We start from the raw sequence: 16,765 nt of genomic DNA on the forward strand, positions 1-16,765 counted from the left end.
CAGCAAGGACATGAGTGGGCTGCTCCTGCGCATACTTCACCAGGTCGTCAAGGTGAAAAGAGATAATGAACAAAATTGCATGCAAGAAGAAGATCCATTGGGTGAAATCGACAGTAATGTGGACAATCTGGCCAGCATGCTAATTCAGCGACTCGCGGATAAGAGGTACCACTACTCAGAACATACTTATTATACAGAAATCCAATTCGGCTTTTGGAAGCATATGCTTCTGCGTGTAAAAATGTTCTTTTATAATTATAAAAAATTATGAAAAAATTAGATGTGTTCATTTTATTTTATTTTTGCGAAAAAACTTTTGATTTATTCATCGTCAATCATGAGAGTACAATGAACATTAGAAATAATAAAAATTACATCCAAATCCATAGACCACCTAGCAACAATTACAAGCACTAAAGCGAGCTGAAGACAGTCATCACCCCTCCCTCACTGGAGCCGGGAAAACTTTTTGTAGTAGACAGTCTGGAAGTCGTCGTGCTAAGGCCTCGTAGGACCAGCGCACCAGAACGCACCAGAACAGCAACCGTCGTCGATGAAGAGTAATGTAGATCGGAAGAATCCAATCTGAAGGCATACAAACGTAGACGAACAGATCCGAACAAATCCAGCAAAGACAGATCCGCCGTAGACACGCCTCCACACGCCCACCGATGACGCTAGACGCACCATCAAAGGGGGGCTAGGCAGAGAGAACCTTATTCCATCTTCAGGGAGCTGCCGCCGCGTCTCGTTTTCCTGTACAGGACACAAACCCTAACAAATCTCGAAGACACATTTAAAACAAGAGCCCTCTCACCGGCAAGGGCCAGCATCCACCGCGCCCCCATAGCCCTAAGGCCACCGGAGACGAGACGGGCTGGCATCGGCGCCAGCGGGAGGCAGAGAAACCCTAATTAGGGAGGAGGCACGGTCTTGAATTGATGGACACCAGGCTGCTGGTGGTCGGGTCGAGACATCATTTGCGAAGAATCGAAGATCTGCTGAAAATCATTTTCTCGGTGGATAAAACCAATATGGCATCTTACTATAATCACTTGGATAAATATACACTCCCACTATATTCATCCAGTTCAATATGGAAAGCAACCAAGCAAAATAAAAGTCAACAACCTATCAGCAAAAAGGAAAGATAACCCATTATTAATGCTACAAATAGCAATTATTTTTTGTTAAGAAAAAATTGAAGCATTCTTTCAGCAAAAAAATCTTGAGCTTTTCCAAATAAAAAGGGGCAACATATAAGCAAGGGGAGGCCTACACTATATATGAAGGATAAAAAAGCAACATTCAATACATATGTTATTGAGATCTAACTGTGAAATTTGTTGATCTAGGACAAAGGTTGAACTAAAACCGGACACATATATTGCTTCAGTGGGGTAAGAGCATCTCTAGCAGACCCAGTATAATGTCGACCCGCAAAACGCGTTTGTAGTTCGCGGAAAAACGGCTTTGCGGGCCTACGCGGGCAGGGGCAGAGTCAGACCCCGCAAATGGACCAGGAAAAAGGATATTCGCAGTAGATGCTCTTTTACGGGTCGGCTACATGGGGTCTGTTCGGGCGCCGTCGCTTGGACCTGCAAACCGAAAACCCCCGATTGAGCGAATTTGACAGCAATTCCGATAAATGAATTCAAATTCAAACAATAAATCTTAGTTGGCACACAAATAAAATCATTGTTTTGTAGGACAGACATAAAAGGACTTGCAAACGACCACGTCCGTTGCTCTTCACTCCGCACCACCTCCATCGAGGTAATTGCCGCCCCCGAATCCACCACCGGCACTTGTTCCAACTCCGGCACCGAAATCACCGGAGGGCGCGCTGAATTCTTCGGCAATGTTGGTTCCTAATCCCGATGAGAAACCATCATCGGCAGTGTAGCACGCATCGGCCAAAGCAAGCATCCGCCTCTTCAAGATGTCTCTCCTTGCCATATCATGTCATTCTTTGGTGAGGTCATCCATGTTGTTGAACGGCATCGTCGGGGAACATCTCGTCGGGGCAGGAGAAGTGGACGAAGGCGCTGACCTTTTCATAGCAATCTTCTTCCGCTTCATGCTCGAAACCTTCCTCAGCTTCTCCGCCGACGGCCGGGCAGATCGCGCAGCGGCGGCGGCGCCCGACGCGCGTGCCTTTTCAACGGGGCCAGCTGGATTGCCGCCCTGCACGACAACGTTGCCCTGCCGCTTGCGGGCAGGCGCGTTGGGGCCTTGGGCGATGGCAGAGGCGACATGGCTGGCGACGAGATCCGCCGGAGGGGATTGCGCCTGTGCAACCTCCACGGGGATGGGGGACTGCCGGGAGGCTTCCATGACGGCGAGGTACGGCGGGGAAGATGGACCGGAGCTCGCGGTGGCGGGGCAACGACAGCCGGGGAGGGGGGAAGCAGGAACAGCCGCGCGGAAATTTCCCTCGCGCCAAATCTCCTGCGAATAGGGGGCGAGCTTGGGTCGGCCTCCCACCCCGTGAATCTATGGGTTGAGGGCGAACTTTTGCCGCGCCCCGTAAATATTTTTACAGGTTGGACGCATTTGCGGGGTCTGCTCGGGCAGATTTTTCCGCGCCGACCCGTATATCGGCGGTAATTTTGCGGGTCGGGGACTTTTACGGGTCTACTAGAGATGCTCTAAGCAATGTGCATATGCGGAGTGTCAAGAAAGTAACTGGATGAAATTACTAGTTTTCTTTTATTGCATGGAATTAGTAGTTTGACAAGTAAGGAGAAGTGACTAAAACACAACTATTCACATAAATAACTTATCCAAACACATGGTCGTTTACGTTGATCTCTTTGATCTCTTACCTAAAACACTATGGAAAACAGGACAGATGAAGAAAAAAAATATGAGGTGGCATTTGAAAAGTGATCACCTCTCGAACCTCTCAAATCCACCACACTGAATGGGAGTGGAGCATACTCAGAAAAATAAACTGAGGTGTCCACAATCGCACTGCGCGATAGTGAGGGGTGGATGTAGCCACAGTTCTCATTCTAGCCACAAGCCCACAAACACACATGCAGAACTGCAGATGTACCAGACAGAGTTGCCACTGCATGGTCTGGCGGCAGCAACTCAGTCACCTCGCTGGGTGGTCCTCCTCCCAGCAGTCGAACCAAGGTGCAAGCATTTCTGAAATAAAGGCAATTGATGACATCCAAAACTTCGTAAAATAAGTAAATATTAGACATAAATATAATTCGAAGGTCATGGTTTATACTCCCTCCGTCCCAAAATTCTTGTCTTAGATTTGTCTAGATACGGATGTATCTAATACTAAAACGTGACTTGATATATCGATATTTAGATAAATCTAAGACAAAAATTTTGGGACGAAGGGAGTAACAAATATTGCAGGTTGATGTATAGGAGAAGAATAAAAATGCTTATGGTTGCAGGAGATGAAAAATAGGAGTGAGGCTTTAAAACATGCCAAGCAAAAAAATGTAAGACCAAGGTGGTACCTTGTGATTTCATTGTAGATGCCCACTCTAACCATATGAATCAAGCGATTGACCTTCCAATAATCAGAAACTATTTGTGTATTAACAAAATAATTTGCTATGCTACACTGTAAACTCCATGTGTGTGTATGTGTGCCTGAGAGAGAGAAAGAGATGAACTGCAAACCAAGAAAGAAAACTGTGCAGACAAAGCCGTGGGTAGAAAGATTTTTCGTCCTAGCAGGCGATAGTAGTTCATTCAGAATTTCAGATACGGCGGATGATGTGACTACCTTTTGCGGCGCAAAGGGTGGGCTGCAGCTTCGATCCTGAACGGCGGCGGACAGACGACATCGCGCAGTAGCGTTCATCCTAGTCAACGATGGATGGTGAGGACAACCTCAGCAAGGGGTGAGCTGCCAAAATAGGCGGAGTTTTTTTTTTTTTTTTTTTTTTTTTTGAGGATAGGCGGAGTTTCTTCTGGTGAAGGAGACCAAGCAGAAGGTTCAGATAATATGGGAACAGAGAAGTAGGGACGCGGATAGGCCAAATCCTATGGGAAACGTTTCACGCCGGGGCGCTGGTCGAGTTGCCACGCAAGCGTTCACGAAACGTCACGAGTAAGCCACGTACGCACTTGCAGCCTATCTTATCCATATCCCTTTCATCTCCAGAGAACCCGAACCACATGTTTTCTTCTTCCTCTCCCTTAGATCGAAATCTCCACACAGGCCTGCACAATCACCGTAACCATGCTACGCGGCCGCATGCTGTAGGGGGGTGCGGCCACTAACGCTGCAAGGTGCGAAGCCAAGGGGCGCTCCTCGCATGTCCGCGCGTCCACCTTCCTTTTCTCACCCCCCACAGCGCCGCGGCGACCATGGCCATGGGCGGGCCTGGGAGCTTGGTGGAGCAGCAGCATCAGTTGTGGAATATTGATTGTAGCAAATTCAATCGCCGATGGTAGCGAAAATCTACTGCGGTTGCAGCAAAACAGCGTCATCGTCATCGCGGGTCGCAGCTGAGATAAGAAGCTTGAAGCTTTTTTTAATGCGGTTGTAACTTTTATAACTGTCGGTTGCAACTTTTCGTTTTTCGTCCATGGCTTCGTTTTCACGATTGAAACTTTTTTTATAGTCGGATGAAGCTTTTTTCGCCGCTAGACGAAGCTTTTTTTGTCACCGGTTGTAACTTTTTTTGGTCATCCATACCTCCAGTCGTATATTGGTTGAAGCTTTTTTCGTAGCCGGTTGAAACTTTTCCTATCGCTAGTTGTAGCTTTTTTCGTCGTTGGTTGTAGCACTGGGCATCTCCCCTGGTGCTCGATTTTTTGTTGCAAGCTGCATACCTGGGATGAGCAGCGGCGAGCATGCCGGCGAGCTTCAGTCGTCGCAACCAGAGCTACATCGGTCTCAACAAGAGCTTCAACCGCGGGGTGCGGCTATTGCACGGGGTAAAGCAACAAGGATGGCCGGCGGGGAAGAGGGTGGACGGCTGCGACGAGGACGGTGGCCGGCGGGACGAGGGAGAACGACTGCAACGAGGACGGCAGCGTCGTGGACGAGGGCGGACGGCGAGCTGGCTGGCATATGGGAGATCACGGGGATAGTGGGGATGAACAGACGGCATGAGTATTTTTTACCAGCGCAGCAATTGGGGAAGATGCAATCGTGCGGCTATTACGGAACGTATCGTACGTTCATGGTGCGACCGGCCGAATTGTTCGGCCGGCGCACCCGCGCAGATAAGTGCCCAAATCCTATTCGGTACAGGGCGCATACCTCTCCTGCACGCTTGGTTGTGAGCGTGAATGGCAGGATTCGAACCCAGGACGTTCTTGTAAAGAGTACGACGCCATAACCACATACCTTACGTGTTCTTACAGTGGGTTGTTTCGCCTTTTTCTTCTTCTTTCTTCGTTTTTCTCTCTATTCATTTTTTCTTTCTTTTCCCAAATTCGTGAAAAATAATTGCGAAAGCAACTCGTGAACTTTTTTCAAAATCGATGAACTTTTAAAAAAAATCGTAAACTTTTCCCTTGAAAGTAGATGAACATTTTCCAAAATCGATGAACTTTTTTTCAAAATTGCTGAACTTTATTCAAAATTAATGAACTGTTTTCAAATTTGATGAACTTTTTACAAATATTTGTGAACATTTTTTAAAGTCTATAAACTTTTTTTAAAATTCATGAACTTTTTCCAAATGCATAAACTTTTTTTAAAGTTTGACAAACTTTTTTTGAAAATCAGTGAACTTTTTAAATCCATGAGAATTTTGTTTTTTTAATTCTGTTTTCTGAAATTCTGACTTTTTTCTTGAAAGTCAACAACGAAAAGATCGAGTCTTTTTTCTCTTCAGTAAACGTAACGATCGAGCGGGGTCGTGCGCGAGCTCGTCGGTTGGTTATTGGGCCGGCCCACGTAGCCAGGCGCGTGGGCGCTGGTTATAAATGGTGGGGTGGGTAATTTATTTCAACTTTAGGGACAGTTTTGATGACAAACGAAAAAAAATCAGAGAAACACTTAACGAAGAGTTTGTTTTTTCACTTACGGATTGCAAGGTGGATAATTTACTTTAAATTTAGATGCAATTTAGATGAAATACGAAACAATTAACAAAGAGTTTTTTTCACTTACAAATAGTGGGGTGGGTGATTTATTTCAACTTTAAGGGCAGTTTCAATGACAAATAAAAAAACAGAGAAACAATTAATGAAGAGTTTTTTTCACTTATCCACTTAGGGATGACAGGGTGCATGGGTAAATTACTTCAACTTCATGGGCAATTTAGGGTTCATGGACGGATTTTTTTTTTGGAGAAATGTATCATTATTTATTATTAGGTATAGATATAGTCTAGGATTTGAACGGTATCTTAATTATTATTTTTTGAAAAGGGAATATGTCTACCTCAATGGCCATGAACGCATCCTTAAAAGAATGAAAGAAATATCATATATGTATAGAACTAGAATAACATAATGAAAACCTTGAAATAAACATGGGTCACACTCTCAATGAAATTCACTAACTTTTAGTCATTCGGTAGACATCGAAATAAATTTCTTTCAGTCAATTTGTTTAAAATGTTTAGATAGTAGACATTGATTCCCCGGTAAAAAAATTACACACTGATTCAAATAATGTTTTTAAATATTTCAAACACGTAAAGATTTGGGTGAACTTCAAGTGATTTTTTTTTGCCATTTGGCTGAATTGAAACCGAAATAACTGAACTTCGGAAAATAAAATCAAAATCATGTTTGTATATACCTAGAAATTTTTTATGATATGTTGCTCTTGAATAAAAAATGAATACTATTTAAGTAAGTTCAAGAAAGAACGAATGAGACCACTATTTCATCCTGAAAAAAAAATAGATCACAACGTCAAAAGGGAAAAATGAAATGTCAAAAACTTATCCATTTTTGAACTCATATTGTGATATGCACAAATATAATTTTTATGTCATGTCAAAATTAAATTTTTATATGGTCATGTAGTGTTGTACCTTTCCTTAGTACCATGTCATTTTTGTACATTTCTTATGCCATATAAATTTAAATTGGTTAAAAATGTTTCTATGTTGACTTATATTAGGGTACATATGATCCCATAAATCTTTGTACATGTGCATTCCTTAAGTCGATAATCATATAGTAAGAACAAGGACCACGTTTTGGAAGGAATATAAGTCCATTTTCACCGTAATAAGGTGTACTCAAGATATTTGTATGTTGTACCATATTTTTACAATGTCTGCAGTTAAATCCAATTAATGATTGGAGTACTTTATTTGCGATGGAATGACTGAAGTGCTTTGAAATGGAAATTTAGAACTAAAATTCTGAACTCCGGAGTTTTTAAATTAATTTGCCTTTAAAATTGAATATAATATATAAAACTTATTTCAGTTCAAGTCTTAATTCAGAAAGAATTCAAATTTTTTATAACATTAAAATTTTACATCGGTCATATAAATTGTTGTACTTCCAAACTATATTCCAATTTGGGTTCATTATTCTTTCTTGTCGTGGTAAACATCATAAACATTTATTTTATGTCGGCAATTAATGCAAATATTGGTGAATTCCCATTTAGAATTTCATAATGAATGTATGTTTGGGTTGAATAATCAGGTACCTCATTGTGATTGACGATGTATGGACCATATCCGCATGGGATGCAATACGATGCAAATTGCTAGACAACAACAATAGTAGCAGAATCATTGTGACTACTAGGATAGAGACCGTGGCCAAAGCATGTACCCTAGCTAATGCTTGGGGAGATCATATCTATCGAGTCAAGCCTCTCAAGTTGGAAGATTCCAAGACGCTATTTGTTAATAGAGTATTTGGCCCCAATAATGTTTGTCCCAATGATCTGGAGACGGCAATGGATGGCATACTGAAAAAAAGTGCTGGTTTGCCATTGGCAATTGTTAGCATCGCCAGCCTTTTGGCAAGCTACAAAACGCCTGGCAGCTTGGAGATGTGGACGAGAATCTGCAACTCAATTGGTTCTCAAATGGAGAGTAACCCCACATTGGAAGGAATGAGACAATCGATTACACTAAGCTACAACCACCTTCCACATCATCTGAAGGCTTGCATGATGTATCTCAGCATTTTCCCGGAGGATTACGTGACAAGCAAGGACCGACTCCTCAACAGATGGATTGCTGAAGGGTTAATTCCTGAGAAGCGTGGACTGACACTGGAGGAGGTTGCAGAATCCTACTATGATGAGCTGTTTAGCAGGAACATGATCCAGCCAGGCCAGGTAATATATGATGGTTCAGCGATTGAGTGTCGTGTGCATGATATGATGCTGGAGGTCATAGTGTCCAAGGCCCTAGAGGTGAACTTTGTCAGCCTGATAGGAAGCCGATATGGAGGGTCATCACATGACACTGTACGCCGCCTCTCCATCCATGGCGACCTGGGTTCCAATATTGAGGAGACAAGCATGCGGCATGTCCGGTCTTTGAGCACTTTTCGACCAGAAGGTCAAGGCAAGCTGCTTGATCGACTTGCCGAGTTCACCCTGCTCAGGGTACTAGACCTACAAGACTGCAAAGATGTAAAAGACCACCATATGAAGCATGTTTGCCGGCTGTTTTTTCTCAGATTCTTGAATCTTAATCATACAGATATCACACTACTACCTAGCCAGATAGGTGAGCTGCAACATTTGCAGACGCTTTGGCTATATGGCACGCTCCTTAACGGGGTTCCAGAATCCGTTATCAACCTCGAGAAACTTGAGTACTTTGGCCTTTCCAACAGGAAAGATTGGAGGGTACTTTTGAGGCTGCCTCGAGGGCTCGGGAAAATGAAGGCCCTAGAGGGTTTGTTAAGGGTTGATATCCGTGAAGGCGATACAGAACTTGCCAAGGAGATGGGCGACATGGTTCAATTACGAAGACTTGGAATCGTCCTCCGTTGCACCGGCTGCTCGGATAAGCCCGTGCTCAGAGAGATTGGTAACTCCATCGGAAGGATATCCTCCATCCGTCAGATCTCCGTTGAAGACATGTCAGAGGATGCAAACAACATGGACTTTCTTCATCACCTCCCCTCCCCACCACTCCTCCTCCGGCACATCACAGTTGGTGGCAAAATCAACGGGTTTCCAGACTGGATGGCGTCACTCACACACCTCGTCCATATAGAACTTTGGTGGATTGACATGCACGGTGATGACATATACGGTGTCCTGTACAAGCTGCCTAACCTGCTGAAGATCACGTTGGATAGGAAGTGCTGCAAGGATGAGGAGCTGGTTGCGCGCACCACCTTCAAGTTCCCGGTGCTCAAAGAGCTGGCCATTGTTCGTGATAATAGTACGCCGAGAGTTGTTCGATTTGAGCAAGGCGCCATGGGAAAGCTCGAAAAGCTCATGGTGCGATTCTGTGACCAGGAGAGGAGCCTGGCCGGCATTGACAACTTAACCAGCCTTCAGGAGGTGGAACTCGTTGGTAAGAAAAACACCAAGGCGCTACAGGTGGCAGCGGACCAGCTGAAAACCGAGAGCCAGAGTCGCCAGGAAGCAGAGCAGTTCAAAGTTGTACTAAAATACGAGTGATCAGCTGTGTCTCTGTTTTGTACCTTTTGTTAGAGCACGCTTGTGCATGTCTCCTTTTATTTCTTGAGAAACACAATGTGCCATGAGCCGTTGCAATTCATTAGGCAGATTTTTTGACAAAGGGGAACCTTTTTTTTGACCGGAAAACCGTAGAACAATAGTTCTACGGTAAATTATACTCCCTCCGGTCCTTTTTACTCTGCATATTAAGTTTGTCTGAAGTCAATCTCATCCAACTTTGACCAAGTTTATATAAAAAGTATTATAGATGCTAATAATTTCTAATATAAATTTGGTCAAACTTAGCTAAGTTTGACTTTCGGCAAATCCAATGTGCAGAGTAAAAAGGACCGGAGGAAGTATTAATAACAAAATATGTACAAAATCAAGCTGTTGATTTCCTTCTTGTTTTCAATCTGAATTGTCCATATTAGTGTCGAACAACGATCGTGTAGGAAAATATATAGCGTATGCACATCATTTCCGAAGCGAAACTACTTTACGCACGACAGTTTGCTTTTTGGTTCTTTTTTTTTGAAACGGAGGCAAAAGATTTGCCTCATCGATTAATTAAGCAGAAGAGAATTGCCCAGTTAATTAAATGGAAAATCGGGCGAAAACCGATACAAACCAACCATACGCACAGAGCATGCAACCCTATAAGCACGTAATCCGACAACCAACCCTCACACTGCAACATCGCAAAGATAGCCCCAACGAGAGTAATTCGGCCGAAGACCACGCGCACCACCAAAGCCACGAAGACAAGTCATTCCATAAGGACAACCCAAGATACCGATGACCATCCATCAAGCAGTTGCAGACGCCTTTCCTGTGACATCACTCTTCTTTCCTTTGCTCCTAAGAGCCTCCTCCACAATTGCCTTGCCAGATCCCGGGATAACCCTCTCCAAACGTTTGAGCAAGCTATGAAGCTCTATCTGGAAGAGAATCTCATTGACCTTATCACGCACAGAAACCTGCCCAACGACCAGATGCGAGTGAGTGACCGCAACATCAGAACCTCCACGCTCCACAGAGGCGAGCGACTGTGTGGGCTCCAAGGGATCAGGCGCCAACATACCAACCGCCTCAACATCAGCACTCGCAGGTACCACCGGCATGATGGACTCAGGCACCTCGAGTTGCTCACAAAATAAAGCCTCAGAGTTAGGTGCCGGCACACTTATCTCATCAACCTTGTCACTCAAAGACACCACATGCCCAATGGCCATAGATGAGAGAGTGAGAGAACATACCAAGCCTCCAATGTCCACGAAGGCGGGCGGCTGATAATACTCTGACCGTGGTGGTGGTGATGGCGTCATGGCCACCACTAAGGACTCCAACTCCATCGGTAGCACCATAGGTGATTCCCCACAAAGCTCCCGCGGCTCAGGCATAATCTACAGAACTAGAGCCACGACCTCGGGGATGACCACATTCCCATGAATAGACGGTGTCGCATGCCGACCACGAGGAGAAAAATCTCCAAAGAAGCATTTAGCCTCCCCATCAATGGAACCAACCTGAAGCTCGGGCAACAAAGGCACAAACGAAGCAACATGAAGCTTGGCAAGAGCGTTATGAAACTCAGTGCGGAGCAGCTCAACCTCCTCAAGGAGCTCTGTGCGCAATAGGGCAAGCTGGGACTCCAAAGTAGAGACCAAAAAGGCATTGATGTTGGAATCCTTGCAACACCCAAATCGGGACCTTGGCGGCACCGATGCACGTGGCGACGAGTGGCCCACGACCTCAGCCCAAGTCCTGTTCAACGAAGGACAGGTGCGGCTTCGCTGGCGAGGAGCACGAATTTTTGCCCAAAAGGACCCCCTGGCCAACAGAATTGCCAAAAAAGACCACATGTCAAAAACATTGTCAAAAAGGACCCCCTCGCTAGTGGCGGCAGGCGACACGTGGCACCTGCCGCCATGCCATGAGGCGGCGGGCCCGACCACCACAGCAGGAGGCGGCAGCGCGGCTTGTAACGGCTTACATACAGCGCAGCAGGTGCGACGTAACGGGCGAAGCCAGGTGGGCAATGCTGCCACCCAGTGAGGCGGCCGTTGTTGCCGCTACCGCTCGCGGGCCGACAGGCCGTGATGCTCACGGGCCCCGCGTGTGGGCCATGCCGCCACTGCAGCAGGTGGCGTCCCTGTTGCTGCACGGACAACGACACAGATGGCGCTGATTCCGGAGCTGACGACGCAGATTTTCACGGGCGTTGATTCCACGGTTCCTTATTTTGCTTTCTGCCACAAGTTTCGATGATCCGGAATCGGATTCCCGCCTAAACTTTGTAGTACTGATTGTTATGTAGACGACACTGATTAAAGCAGTGTGTGATTCTCGCTTTCGTCTATTTCTCCAGCTGAAGCGACAACACTCATGCGTGATGATTTGAACGCGTGTTTTCCTGCCGCACACTCGACAGCGTTGTTGTTGCTGTGTGTGATGAGACACCGCGATGCTGGAATCCGATGCCGCGGTAGGTGAGTTCTGGCTAGTTCTGCCGATAATACAGTGGTCCTCTTCTTTTTAAACGCACATCTGCGGCTCCGTGCGCATACACTCTCTCTCGCATATCTCTGGTTGCTTTCTGTACCTCTTTGCTCTCTCTAAGCGCATACACAGACAGAAAGAAAAACTTGGTATAGCCACTTTCACTCGTGATTTTGGTCGATTTAGAGTTGGATTTCGAAGATGATGAAGTTGAAGAAAAGATAGATTAAGGTAAGATCTATCCATTTTTGTTGGTTTCGTTCGCATGCATGATGTTTTTGTTCTATTTTATTAGTTCCTAAGTGTGTATTCTCTGTTGTTTTAGGCATAATAGCACTAGGAGGAGTCATTTGGAGTCGCAAAAGTGAACTACAAAGTTGAAGATCAAGGTATGAGCTTTGTAATACATGTAATTTTTTGTGCATGCACGATGGTAATTAGTTAGTCTTTTAACTCGTCATTAGCTACGCGATGTTAGTGCTTAGAGGTTAGAAATAATTTCAGACGATAGATACAATATTTATAATATTTTTTTAGAAGAGTAGGTTGAAGATGTTGTATCTATGTTAGGTGCATCCATTAGTATTGACATGCAAGAAATCTTAATACGGTAATTAAGAAAAAAATCTTGTACTGTAATTGTTCATTGCATATTGTATGTTATTTCATGTGGTATGTTTATTAATAAGTCTATAGTTAGGAAGCCGTAGGTCTACTTTGTTATGTCGCAATAATCTAAATTTTATATGTTAAGATTATGTGCTAATGTACTTGATGATGTATGTAGTTAGATAAAATAATTCATCTTAGTAGCAAACAAGGAGGAGATGACGCACTACTAGAAAAAGGCCTGCTAGTGGCGCACCTGTTTTTGCTACTAATGGCGCACTACAGGTGCGCCACTAGCATCACACCATTAGAATTTTTTACTAATGACGCACCACTGGTGCGCCATTAGTATACCAGATACTAATGGCGCACCTGTAGTGCGCCATTAGTATGCCTAGAGGTGCGCCATTACTATCTCACTTAGTAATGGCGCACCACATAGGAGTGCGCCATTAGTAACAATTTTTTTTCAATTTTTTTTATTTTTTCTTAATCTCGGGTCACGATGGCTTAATCTCAGGTCAAATCACACTCCGTGGTCAAACTTCCCGAAAGGTCACCCATTCTCACACTACTCCAGCCCAAGCACGCTTAATTTCAGAGTTCTATCCACCCCCAGCACTAGCTCACTTCACAGGCACTTGTTGATATATCTAACATATCAATCCTATAAACCTTGTTGATGTTTAGGACTTTGTTCATGTTCATGAGTGTGATGAAATTTTGAAAAATTATTTCAAACTTCCCAGTCATATTACGTATCATATTTTGAAAAAAAAATCCCAAAAAAATTCGAAACTAATTTTTTTTTCTGTTACTAGTGGCGCACCAAGCAAATGGTGCGCCACTAGTAAGTTTGAATTTTTTTGAATTTTTTTGCCTCCAGATCTTAAAAGCCCCGTAACTTTTTTTCTGTTAGGTTTTTGAGGATTTTGAAAATGTTTAACTTGTTAAATTTTGTGACACTCCAAAATTTTTTATTTGGTTTTCAGCAAAAACTTTGTGGTTTTTGAAAAGAGGCCATTAAATTTTTTTTTTCCAGAAAACCTTCCTCTTAAAAACTTCCTTTTCTTTGGCAAGGTTTTTATTTTTATTCAAGCTATGGTGTTTGATCTTTTGAAACTTCTTCTCTGTTGGTTCCCTCTCAAATTTATTTTGAGAGTTTAATCTTTTTCTTTTAAAAAGAAACTCTATGAAAAACTTGGGATTTTCATATTTTGAAAACCACCCATGACTTTGTATTTTGCCCATGTGGTAAAACCCCTCCAAAATCTCCCCTCCTCCTTGTAATCAACCTAAGTTCTCTGTCCCAACTAATCCAAGCAAGTTTTGGATTTTATCCTAATTTTCTTTTCACTCAAATCATTTCTGAAAATTATTTGGAGCCTGAGAGTTTTTCAAAGCAAGTACCCTTTTGCATTTGAGTTTTGACCTCAAACCAACTCTCCTGGATAGTCCTTTGTACCCACAACCCAGAACCATCTTGATCCACTTCTTCTCTTTTCAAATTTTTCAAAATTCAGTCTCTGCAAGTTTGGACCAGATTTGCCAAATTTGGTGAAATTCATACCTACACTTCTCCAAAAATTTCACCAAAAATCATGCAGCCTACTGGAGCAATGAGAAGCCACTCCACCAAAAATCAGCTCAAGGAAAAATCCCCAGAGGCCAAAAACATTCTGTCGAACACCTGAGCTGCACTGTTCCTTTGCAAATTCAGAAAATTCAGATTTCAGTGTCGTTTTCTTCGTCAGAGGTTCAGACACATGCTCACAGTGCACTTGGCACGTTCCTCGCCGCCTCTTCCTACTGTCTGGAGCACCACACGCGCACTTGGCCTCTTCCTGGCGTCGGTGGCATGCTGGCCCGCCCTCGCCGGCGTCTTCTGCGGCGTCGGGACCTCCCGTGGCGGCCGACAGGGGACGGAACGGTGGCTCAACGCCGTTCGGCACCGCCCAACGCCCCTCTGCTCTCCGCGTGGCCTCATGCATGCCAGCGCATGCCTGTGGCACCGTCGCCGTGGCCGGCAAGCACGGAACGTGCTCACTGCCGCCGACGGGCCCGCGCCGTCCCGTTCTGTCGAACTCGCCCCTAGTACCAAATCCCAGCCCGATTAGCACCTAAATGGAACCGGTGGACCTCAACGGCGTTGCCCAAGCCCCTAATCCCACTGCCCAACCACAGCGCTGCCGTAATCACTCGTCGGACTTATCCCATTCGTGGCAACCGCCTCGGGCCGGCTATATATAGCGCCCCTAAGCTCCCTCTCGCCCCCGCACACCTCCACCACCTCACTGGACCCCGACCAGCAACTAGAAGAGCCTCAAGGGGCCCTTCTTCCTCGACTTCGGCCGCCTCGCTCCGCCTCGGCCACCAGCTCGATTCGCTCCGGTGAGGCCGTCTCCGGCGCCCAAACCCCGTCCGTTACCCCCTCTAGCTACCAGAAGCCTAACCCCCTCCTCAATTTGATCTTCACAGCTCTCTCCGACGAAGTACGCAACCACCCGAGCCGCCGTCCGCCGGAGCCAGGCTCGCGTCGACGTGGTACTTGCCGGCGACCACCACCATCACCAACCGGCGCGGAATGGCGCCCTGAACACGGAGGTACCCTCCGATCTTCCTGCCTCGCCGTGGATCGCCGCCGGCGACCACCGCGGCTCACGGGCACCGGCGAAATCTGCCGCCCCGTTCGTATATTCAAACCTGACGGGCGGGACCCGCCTGTCAGCCTCTCTGTCCTGTCTAAGCGAAGCATTTTCTGAAAACGTCTTATGCCAAATACGTTTTCCCGCTGGGCCGGCGCATTCTTATTCGAGTCGTTTTCTGTTTTTATAAGCTAGCCCCTGGAAATTTTCTGTTTCATTACAGATGAGTCCCTGGGCAAAAACCTTTATAACTTTTAAACATAAAGGTATTTTTGATTGATTCTTTTTCTGTTCTCTTTAAAATTTTGTCTAGTTTTTTATCAGATTTATTTGAAAAATATTTGGAATACTTTTTTTGCACCCCTTGGTATTTACGGTAGCGCATATATTTTATTTATACCGTAGATACCGAAGGAGGTGACGGAGCCGCGAACTTCACTGAGCTAAGCTCCGACTACTCTGAACCAGGCAAGCATGTTTGAACTTTTGATATGATGAGTGTCTTGGCATGTTTTGCATTTAGTTAGTTTCATGGCATGTTGAGGAGCATATCGATGAACGTTATTTTATGCAATATTGAGGTAAGTGAGTTCGATGATCCATAAGTGGATGGATGTGAGTATGAATGGCCATGTGTTGGCATGAGGATGGGTAAGATGGCAGTGTCGTAGCATGCCAGTCTTATGCCAGACTATGTGACTTCAGTGTCAAACCGTATCGGTCCAGTTCCTCTTATTTCCTTCCCTGTACTACCACATGTTTTCCGCAAGGAATATGGTTTAGTAAGTTGCAAACCGCTTTCCTGGTACACACCAAAAGGAGAGGCCGTGATGATGGTTCCATGGCCCTGGATTAAAGCTAGTCATCCGGTCAGGGGGCATGGGTGTTTCCGGTTGGGACCGAGAGGGGGGCACCCCTTAGAGCGCGCGTATATAAATTTGATCCCATGCTATTCGAGATTGTGATCTCCCCGTCTCAAAAGTTTTTCTTGGACGATGTCTAGGGTGATTCCTAGCATCGAGAGGTAGGATGGGTGTGTACTGGTTAGCTGTGTTTTCTTCCGAAATACCGTAAACGGAACTAGTCCTTCGTGACTACGGAAATCCGTTGGCTGTGGGAAAAATTTTGTACAAACTCTGCAGAGTCATATATTCCTCCAAATCATCTATTCCATGTCCTAGATCGATATTATCTTATCCTGATCAAATGTCAGTTTTGATGACAGATACTCCGGTGAATCGCATGAGTGCTAAGTCCGGTTAAATGATTATTCCTGTGGATGGACTAACCCATTTATTCTCATGAATTGAACATTTATTATGAGCACTATTTCCTTGTGAATAAAAGCCCTTCCTGTGATGTCGCCCCGACGTCCGACTGTGGCATTTCTTGTAAAGCCCTTTCTGTGATGTCGCCCCGACGTCCGACTGTGGCATTTCTTTTAAAGCCC

At 45.1% G+C, this 16,765-nt stretch overlaps 1 long non-coding RNA gene across 1 annotated transcript; it reads right to left on the reverse strand.

Annotated features, from left to right (window-relative positions):
- Positions 1–373: 373 nt before the first annotated feature.
- On the reverse strand, positions 374–3,976 carry LOC123113325 (uncharacterized). The gene is made up of 3 exons (XR_006455988.1): positions 3,761–3,976; positions 2,897–3,156; positions 374–1,598 (listed from the first exon to the last, which is right to left on the reverse strand). It is a non-coding gene; the product is annotated as an uncharacterized lncRNA (long non-coding RNA).
- Between the last annotated feature and the right edge of the window lie 12,789 nt (positions 3,977–16,765).

This window comes from Triticum aestivum, chromosome 5B, assembly GCF_018294505.1.
Source record: "Triticum aestivum cultivar Chinese Spring chromosome 5B, IWGSC CS RefSeq v2.1, whole genome shotgun sequence".
Classification (NCBI taxonomy): domain Eukaryota; kingdom Viridiplantae; phylum Streptophyta; class Magnoliopsida; order Poales; family Poaceae; genus Triticum; species Triticum aestivum.